Raw genomic sequence first — 10244 nt, 5'->3', positions numbered from 1 at the left:
CCCACATCGGCTGACGGGGATCTTCCCAAAACCACCAAGTTCCTCCTCGTCATCTGCAATAACAAACAGCAATGGCACCAGAAATAGGACGTCAGCTAAATACCAACCCCTTCCACAAGCTCCTCATACCCCCTGACTTGCCCTGCTCACCTTCTCCTTCCACACGTTATGGCCACCATCGCTTCTGGCACCTGAAATACCAGGAGACACAAAATTCCTGTTCTGCTTGTGAGATCGAGCCTCCTCGTTACCATCCCGTCTCACCTCCAGCGCTCTTCCCCCTCCAAAGGTGGCACGCGCAGCTCCTGCAAAAACAAAGGGAAACAACCGAGTCAACGTAAGATCAATGGATGATCCAGCCCACAACCATCTCACCTTTTCTGACCGCTCCTCAACGCGTGGTTTTGTGTGGCACCTGCAAAAGTCAAAGCACGTGCCGAGATACTGCCTAAAACAACAGGCAGCCCACACCAGCCTTTGCTCAGAAAACTTCCAAATCCCTTCTGCAACAACTCCCGACCTCAGCACTTCAGTTCAGTCCCTCAACTTATCTTCCTGAGGGATGGTGGTTTTGGATCTATGTCCAGCAAAACACCACGCTGTCTGACAGGCACGTTCCTCTTCATCACCTGCAATCAGAAAGAAAGGAAAATCAGAAACGGTGTCACCAATAAGGTGCACTTCAGCCATCAACAACCACTTATACTACACCCACCACCTCAAAAGAGCCCCACCCAGTTCCACTCACCTCCGTGATCCTGAGCGCAATACTGTGTCCACCACTGCTTTGGGCACCTAGAAGACCAAGAGAAAGAGTTACTGTTCTGCTGATCAGTAGCCACCAGCTCCACGAACCCACTCTCTACCACCCCAGCTCACCTTCAATGCTCATCCGGTTCCAAAGGTGGCACGCACAGCACCTGAAAAATAAGGGAAACCTTTAACAGAGTTGATGTTAATACATGGCTGACCTAGCCCACAGACATCTCACCTTCTCCAACTGTTCCTCAAGACATGGCTTTGTCATTCCAGCACTGTGTGTGACACCTGCAAAAGTCAAAGCAAAAGTCACACGCTGAGATATTGTCCCCAACAACACCCAGGCCACTGTGATGTCCATCTCCTGCTCCGTTACCTCGGAGTAACGGAGCCATCTCTTTGGGGTGCCAAAATGAGGTTAGGAGGGCACCTGAAAAAAACCACAAACAACAAGGGATGTTCATGACCAACCAATAAAACAACACCTGAGAATAACTGCTCCTCCAGCCCACCAGCCTTGGCTCACCTTGCCACAGCCACCTCCGGTACCCGTATCCCGCTTCGCTCGCCGCTTCCGCCTTCAAAATGACAACAAACCATAATGTGGTCAGGTAGCCAAGGGAGGCAGCTTCCCACCAACTGCACCCCCTGACTAACCTTCAGCTGGTTCCCTTGTTCCTCCTCCATCCGTTTCTTGCTCATCCTTGACTTGCGGGATCTGAAAAATAGGATTACGCAAGTTACCGGACCGCCGCTCAACACCGAGTCTGTCAGGTTGTGGTGCTTCCCGTGGCCCCTGATCCTACACGGCAGGCAGGGCAGCTCCAAGCCAAACACTCACATGCACAGACTGACCAAAGACACAGCCATGTGAGTCACAAGACTTGACCTCAAGATAAAACTCACAGCAAGATGTGGGACACTGGAATACAAGACTTTTGGGCAATAAGACCTACAGCGATGCGTCTGCAAAGCGAGGGAATGAAGCGACGGGTGCCCGAGAAACCGCCTTCGAGACCTGAGGACGCAAGGATGCGGGGAATGAGTCCCCGTCAGGGAAACTGGATGGACAGAGATCAGATGACAATGCAATTGGGAATGACATTGCAGAAGACAACCATCAAGAAACTTCCAAGTCAAGAGACCGATCTGCAATTTAGGCTCGTCGTGCGGAATAACACGCTGCTGATTAGCACCGTGCTGATCAGGAAAGGCTTTGCAGGGATAATGCCCAAGATGCGAGACTTGCTCTGTGAGGACACGCAGAAGACCATCAAGGACTGAGGAAGCTCTAAGACAACAAAGACTGACAACACAAAATGCACAACCCCACACACCGAGGCTGGAGCTGCCCTGCCCATGCTGGAATCATACTGGAAAGTAACCTGTTCCCTTCACCCACCCAAAGGGGGCTGCTCTCAGACAGCCCTCTCCCCTACACTAACTTCAAAACACCACCTGCAATTGCCAACCTCGACTCCTCTGCTCAGCCCCTCCCCACCCGCCCCTGGGCCCTCAACTTATCTTCAAGAGCGACAGCAGCACAAAGCCATGGTCGGTAATGAAAACCACATTGTTTGACTGGGATGTGCTTCCAGTCGCACGGCTCCTCTTCATCCCCTATATGTAGAAAAGGAAAAAAAAAAAACCCACAGATCACAAACAGCGCTGGCACAAGTCCCACTTAAGCCAACACACGCTACTTCCGCTGCACTCACCTCCTCAAGGGAGCCCCATGGTATACCATGCACCTTCTCGTTCCAGAGTTGAACGCTATCGCCACCATTGCTTGGGGCACCTGAAACACCAAGAGAAAGGGTTCCTGTTCTGCTGATCAGAAGTCACCAGCCCCACGAACCCCTCGCTACCAACTCAACTCAACTTCAACGCCCAGCCGGTTCCAAAGGTGGCACGCACAGCGCCTGCAAAAACAAAAGGAAACGTTTAAGTGACTTGATGTAAAATACATGGCTGACCCAGCCCACCACCATCTCACCTTCTCCAACCCCTCCTAAATGTGTGTCTTTGTCCCTCCAAGGATGGTTGTGGCACCTGCAAAAGTCAAAGCAAAAGGCACGTGCTGAGGTAGTGCCTCCAACAACAGGCAGCCCACTGTGATGTCCACCTCCTCCTCCTTTACCTCAGCCTCTCACCCATCTGCTGCCTGCCGTCCTTGTGGGGTGCCAAAAGTAGGTTTGGAGGACACCTGGAAAACACAAAAAACAGGGGATGCCAATGCTTTCAACAGCAAGAAAATACCTGAAAAATAACTGCTCCTTCTGCACACCAGCCTTTGCTCACCTTGCCAGAGCCACCTCCGGAACAGATATTCTGCTTCCTTGGCTGCTCTCACCTTCAAAAGGACAAACAAACCATAATGCGGTCAGGTAGTCAGGAGAGGGACCTTCGCTCCAACACCAAACCCTGACTAACCTTTGGATGGCACTCTTGTCTCCTCCAGCTCTTTCACGTACATTCTTGTCACACAGGGTCTGAAAAGCAGTATGACACAAGTACCTGAAACACTGCCCAACAGCGCTGGACTAGTCCTTTAGGGCTCTTCCAAAAAATCCTGAACCTATAACTCTGGAAAAAGAAAGCTCCAAGCACTCAGACCAATGCACACAGCCCTGCAAATCATGGGACTCAATCTCAAGAGAACAGTGAGTAAGAAGAATATCTCTGGGATCCAAGACTGTTGGGCAAGAAGACCTATAGCGATGCAGCTGTGAAGCGAGGGGCTGAAGCAACAGATGCCCACCAATCCGGGCTTCAAGACCTAAGGATGCAGAGAACAAGTGCTACTCTGGGGAAATCCATGACTGGAGATGCTGATGAAGTATGGAAAAGTGTTTCAGAATAACATCATCAAGAAACTTCCCAGGAGCAAGAATAATCCATATGTTAAACTTGTCATAAAAGAAAAAGATGCTGCCTTGACCCTACAACTCCAGAAAGGGCAGCTCAAACCAAAAAGGCCAACTCAAAACACAGCCCTGCAAACTAACTTGCTAACTAACTTGCTCTGCTTAGCCACGCAAAGGGGGCTACTCCCAGACAGCCCTCTCCCAGAAAGCAACTTCAAAATCCCTCCGGCAACTCCCAACCTCAACCCCTCAACAATTCAGTCCCTCGACTTATCTTTCCGAGAGCTGGGGTTCTGAATCTATGTCCAGCAGCAAACACCACTCCGTGACAGGCATGTTCCTTCAGTACACACATTCCTGTTCACCATCTGCAATCAGAAAAAAAAAAAAAAAAAAAGGAAAAAAAATCAGAATCCATGTCACCAGTTAGGACCGCTTCAGCCATCTCCAAACACACTACAAAAAAGAGGCCTCAGAAGAGTCCCACAGCATTCTTCTCCCCTTCTTGATCCAGAGTTCAATCCTGCCACTGTGACATCCGTCTCCTGCTCCATCACCTTTGCCCCTCGCCTATCTGCCTGCCATCTCTTTGGGGTGCCACAATGAGGTTAGGAAGGCATCTGAAAAAAAACAAAAAACCAAACCAGAAAACAACAAGGGATGCTCATGACCAACCAATAATATAACACCTGAGAATAACTGCTCCTCCAGCCCACCAGCCTTTGCTCACCTTGCCACAGCCACCTCCGGTGTCTGTATCCTGCTTCGCTCGTCGCTTCTGCCTTCAAAATGACAACAAACCATAATGTGGTCAGGTAGCCAAGGAGGGCAGCTTCAAACCAACTGCACACCCTGACTAACCTTCAGCTGGTTCCCTTGTCTCCTCCTCCATCCGTTTCTTGCTCATCCTTTACTTGTGGGATGTGAAAAACAGGATTACACAAGTTACCGGACCACCGCTCAACACCGAGTCTGTCAGGTTGTGGTGCTTCCCATGGCCCCTGATCCTACACAGCAGGCAGGGCAGCTCCAAGCCAAACACTCACATGCACAGACTGACCCGAGACACAGCCATGTGAGTCACAAGACTTGACCTCAAGATAAAACTCACAGCAAGATGTGGGACGCTGGAATACAAGACTTTTGGGCAATAAGACCTACAGCGATGCGTCTGCAAAGCGAGGGAATGAAGCGACGGGTGCCCGAGGAACCGCCTTCAAGACCTGAGGACACATGGATGCGAGGAACGAGTCCCCCTCAGGGAAACTGGATGGACAGAGATCAGATGACAATGCAATTGAGAATGACATTGTAGAAGACAACCATCAAGAAACTTCCAAGTCAAGAGACCGATCTGCAATTTTGACTTGTCATGCAGAAGATGCTGCTGATCAGCACCATGCTGATCAGGAAAGGCTTTGCAGGGATGATGCCCAAGATGCGAGACTTTTTTTGTGAGGACACACAGAAAACCATCAAGTCCTGAGGAAGCTCTGAGACAAAGACGGACAACACAAAACACACAACCCCAGAAACCAAGGCTGGAGCTGCCCTGCCCACACTAGCATCGTGCTGGAAACTATCAAGCAGCAAACTATCAAGACCGGAGGAAGCTCTAAGACAAAGACAGACAACACAAAATACACAACCCCACACACCAAGGCTGGAGCTGCCCTGCCCACCCTAGCATTGTGCTGGAAACTAACATGCTCTATTCACCCACTCAAAGGGGGCTGATTGTAGACAGCCCTCTCCTGGATGCCATCTTCAGAATCCCTCCTGCAACTCCAAGCCTCAGCCCCTCTGCAACCAAGTTCCTGTACTTAGCTTTCAGAGGCCTGTGGGTCTAAATTTATGTCCAGCAACAAAACCACGTTGTCTGACTAGCACGTTCCTGCAGTTGTAAGGTTCTACTTCAAGAACTGCATTTAAAAAAAAAAAAAAAAAAAAAAAAAAAAATTCATGCAACCATATTCTTGCTATAAAGAGTGTTATCTTTTGGTGGTTCCAAAGTTCTTACCTTAAAGAGTCTTCTCAAACAGCCCAGACAGCTCAACAGCTGCAGTCTGCTCCAGGAGTAGGAGAGCTCTGACCTCAGAGAAGCCCAGGAGCTGACTGAAGCCCCTAGCCAAAGGCTGTGGCTTATATACGCCAGGCACCACCCACAGCTTTTTCCACAATCCCCTGGAAAAGGGAAAGTGGAAATTACCACAAGGTATAAAAGCAGCCAGAGGAAAAGAAATCAGTTTTTTCCTCTGTCTTCAGTTTACGTGACAAGCAGAGAAACTTGCATGAAACCATATTCTTGCTATAAAGATTGCTATCTTTGGGTGATTCCAAAGTTCTTACCTTAAAGAGTCTTCTCAAACAGCCCAGACAGCTCAACAGCTGCAGTCAGCTCCAGGAGTAGGAGAGCTCTGACCTCAGAGAAGCCCAGGAGCTGACTGAAGCCCCTAGCCAAAGGCTGTGGCTTATATATCCCAGGCACCACCCACAGTTTTTCCCACAATCCCCTGGGAAAGGGAAAGTGGCAATTGCCACAAGGTATAAAAGCAGCCAGAGGAGAAGCAGTCAGTTCTCTCCTCTTTCTTCGGTTTATGGGACAAGCAGAGAAACTCCATGATGCTAGCTGAGGAATTTTGGTTTTTTTCTCTCTCCTTGTTACTTCAGCGACATGACCAGATAAGAATTCAACCCACAGGGAACCTTAACAGAGTAAAGGTCATTGGAGGCTTGGATTAGACAGAAGAAAGAGCAAGTGGGGTGGGTCACAGATATGGACTCACAAAGTCTCCTGAAAGACTCAGTGGGGTGAGAGCTCTGCAACAAAGCTAAAAGTGTACTAAAGGCAACCTGGAAGGCAGCGTTCTGTTAGAGGGGTCATTTTTGGATCGAAGACGCTGAAGAAAGCTGAGGGGCACAAGCAGCAGTCTGGAGGGGTTTTTAATAGAGTACAGGCGTCCCTGGGATGTTGGGAGCCGAATGACAGACGGCGTCAGAAGAGGTTCTCGTGGAGCGAAAAAGGAGTAAAATGCGCAACGGAGCCCGAAGGTGGCTGTGGGACGCCGAGAGGGGGGGGCGTGAGGTTGGCCTCCGGAGGTATGGGGGTGAGAGAAGGGTGCTGTGAGAGAGGTAAAAGGCGGCTCTGGGACACAAGGAAAAACTCTCTGTGTTCAGGTGATGTACAGATGTCCTCGGGGGCTGAGTGACTGAACAGATGTCTAAGATCACAACAAATGAAAGAAGGGTTCTGGGGTGCAAAGTGAGCCTGAAGAAGGATTCTGTCTCAGTAAGAGAGCTAAAAAGAGCACCACAGAGATGAAAGGGTGTGGGGCGGCGTGAGGATGGTCTCGTAAGGAGCAGTGCCCTGAATGAGAGGGCTGTGATGGGCCATAATGTTGAAAAAGAGTCCGGGAAGACCCTCTGGCAGAGTCTTGAGGGGGAGACCGCACCCCCATCTCTTTCTGAATGCTTCCTCGGAGAGGACCCTGCGTGTGGCTGGATGTGGTCTTTGCCCCTGGCAGTAAAGCGGAGTTCATACTCTCCTTCTGCCCCCGAGCTGGTGTATTTTATCTCTGCCTTTTAATACCTCGCTACCTGTCCGCATGATGTGCACCCCCCCCCATTGTATAAAGGGTTTCTTTAATATACATCTTACCCCAGGGTGATTGGTCTCTTGGGTCTTCTGCATGTGCCTTTGATTTCACTGGTTGTTTCATCTGAACCTGAAGTTCTGATGGTTTGCTGCCATCCCCAAATAAATTGATCCATTTGCTCCCTGGTCTCCATACGGAACTCTAGTTCTTGAAATTCAGCTTTCATTTTGCCGTCTCCGTGTCCTGTGGACTTATCTGACTCTCAAGGGGGGAGGGGCTTGCTGCGCTGCTTTTCTATTAGTCTGTCCTTAGTGTTTCACGTGGCAATAGTTTTACAAGATTTCAAGGACAGTTGAGAGTGTCCTGAGGTCTATATAGGTCTGCTACTTAATATTATATTTTGCCAGATGGGTAGGGTCACCGCAAAAGACACATGCACCCAAATAAAGAAGTTAGTTTATATTTACTGATGTATTAAATTATAAGAGAACAAGTGCAGAAACAAACAACAAAACTGAAGTGCGATAGCAAAGTCAAAGCAAAACACAGCAACTCATCTAATTGTTACAATACTGACGCAGCGATAGAGAGTAAGAAAGACGTGTCGCCGATTGCCGTAATGATTCGACTTTGCCTGGATCTGCGGTTGCTGGGGAGCCCTGGTTGTTACGAGGACACGGAGAACCCTTCCCAGCAGTTGGGAAATCCTACACGGTGCGTCCTCTTGTAGGTGAGGATGCCAGAAAGGGTCCAGTTTTTCGAGTATCCCGTTGCTGCTAGCCTGAAGGACTTGCGCTTTTCTTAACGTGAAAACGTCTGGTCTTATGCCCCCCAACGACCGAAACCAGGGCCTGGCTGGGGCCAAAGTCACAGATGGTAGGGCTGCCTAAACTATCTCCCCTAGACATGTTACTGGTGGTTCCCTAAAATATCTGCCTGGACAATTCAGCATATTGGCTGCTTTTGCACCCTCTCATGGTTTCAAAAAAATTTCTCAGAATGGGGAGGGTAATCTACTGTTTTCACAAGCCATTTTCCTCCTACATACTTAGCTGATCTCCCAGTAAACCAAATGTGCTCTGTCTCAGGCTGAGTTAATAGATCCAAGGTTTTTCCAAACCTCATTAAAGATTTATTTTTGACTGCAAAATCAGGCTTTCGTTCTTGATTACTCATGGGGGGCAGTGGCTAGCTGCTAGTGGAAGGCAGCCACACCATAGCCTCCCACTTTGGCTCTATCTTGAATATATTTGACCCATTGCATGATAGGAATTATGGCAGACAGAGCCACTTTATGTCCTACTGTCAGTTGTTCTAGTTCTAGCACAGCCCAAAGTTGTTCTAGTTCTAGCGCAGCCCAAAAACGTGCTAATGTAGTAGATGTGTTTGTGAATTCATGTTAAATAATTATAAAGTGTTTGCTAACCCAACTTTGAGAGTACTAATAATATATGTCTTCACCATTGTGAAATATGCAAACGTAGGAATTCGTTAAAATGAAATATAACTGTTCTTTGTGTAACTACAAAGCTTAGGGGAACAAGAAACAAGACATCCACAGTTTCTGTACCCTGAAAACACTACAATGTACATCCTGTTGTGCTAATCTAAGCCGATTTTGCTGCTCACCACATAGCATTGAATTTAAGGTGGTTTTACTGCTGACTGCAGAGCGTTGCACAGGAAAGAGCGAAGGAGCGCATGTGCGGAATCGAAGGGTAACGAGAGGGGAAACTGAGGCAGACACTGACTTCATCCAACGACCACCAGATGGGGGTCAAAAAGACCCTCAGAGATAAAGTGGACATGCGCCTTTGAAGGCCGCCTCTTCCAAGAGCTAATAAACATAACCCAGCCTATTCCTAGAGCACTCATGAATACATATTAGAATAAATATGAATATGTATTAAAGGTGGGAATATAAGCCAAAAGATTAAACTTTACAGCGTTCGTGTGAGTGGAGCGGAGACTCCCCATGCACCCAGCGCTGTTTTGCTTATTGCAATTTTCTTAATTAAATTAAACTATTAACAGAATATTGAGTCCCAGTCATTTATAATACCGATAACTCTCAAAGTGGAGTTGTTTTCTGCTTCTGGTAATTTTCTCCCCTGGGCTCCAAGTTCTGTGTAACCCGTTTACAGATTTGTTTGAGATCTCTTCTTATTTGTGAGGATCATAAATCCAAAACCTTTTGTTAAGCCTCTTCTGTTAATTCCAAATCAGCCTGCTGTTCACTTCTGCAAACTCACACTTTTCCCTTGTTACCTCACATAACAGGGTTACGATTGGTCCTACGTGTCAGATGCGCTGTCTCCAAAAACGAAACGATCCGACGCGTGCTAAGAATTGAACACCCCAATACACACTGCCACGCACTGAATATAAGAAGATACAAAACCATTGACCGGAGGTCGGGCATCTTTTGAGCGAAAAACTACAAATGAGTCTCCGGAAGTCGGCCATCTTTTTAGCGAAAAACTACAAATGAGTCTCCGGAAGTCGGCCATCTTGTCACCGGAAGTCGGCCATCTTTTCAGGGAAAAACTACAAATGATCTCCGGAAGTCGGCCATTCTGTTACCGGAAGTCGGCCATCTTTTTAGAGAAAAACTACAAATGAGTCTCCGGAAGTCGGCCATCTTGTTACCGGAAAACTACAAATGAGTCTCCGGAAGTCGGCCATTTTGTTACCGGAAATCGGCCGTCTTTTTAGCGAAAAACTACAAATGAGTCTCCGGAAGTCGGCCGTCTTGTTAGCGGAAGTCGGCCATCTTTTTACCGAAAAACTACAAATGAGTCTCCGGAAGTCGGCCATCTTGTTACCGGAAGTCGGCCATCTTTTTAACGAAAAACTACAAATGAGTCTCCGGCAATCGGACAAATTGAAAGTTAAAAATTTAAGAACCCCCAATGTCCCCTGAGCATAGGAACACACCATCTGGGAGATCCCCTGATCTTCACCAAAACCTGTCATTTTTCTCTCTTACTTCATAGATTCATTTAATCAGTCGTGTTGGAAG

At 48.1% G+C, this 10244-nt stretch overlaps 2 long non-coding RNA genes across 2 annotated transcripts; both read right to left on the bottom strand.

The window, feature by feature from the left end:
- Positions 1 to 524: 524 nt before the first annotated feature.
- On the bottom strand, positions 525 to 985 carry LOC139806805 (uncharacterized). Its single transcript, XR_011730353.1, has 3 exons — positions 880 to 985; positions 749 to 795; positions 525 to 629 (listed from the first exon to the last, which is right to left on the bottom strand). It is a non-coding gene; the product is annotated as an uncharacterized lncRNA (long non-coding RNA).
- Positions 986 to 4177: 3192 nt separating this feature from the next.
- On the bottom strand, positions 4178 to 4827 carry LOC139806806 (uncharacterized). The gene is made up of 3 exons (XR_011730354.1): positions 4488 to 4827; positions 4357 to 4408; positions 4178 to 4246 (listed from the first exon to the last, which is right to left on the bottom strand). It is a non-coding gene; the product is annotated as an uncharacterized lncRNA (long non-coding RNA).
- Positions 4828 to 10244: the final 5417 nt, after the last annotated feature.

Source organism: Heliangelus exortis, chromosome 23, assembly GCF_036169615.1.
Source record: "Heliangelus exortis chromosome 23, bHelExo1.hap1, whole genome shotgun sequence".
NCBI classification, from domain to species: Eukaryota; Metazoa; Chordata; class Aves; order Apodiformes; family Trochilidae; genus Heliangelus; species Heliangelus exortis.
Note: the sequence above shows the minus strand (reverse complement) of the source record. Positions and strands in the feature narration are given on the sequence as shown.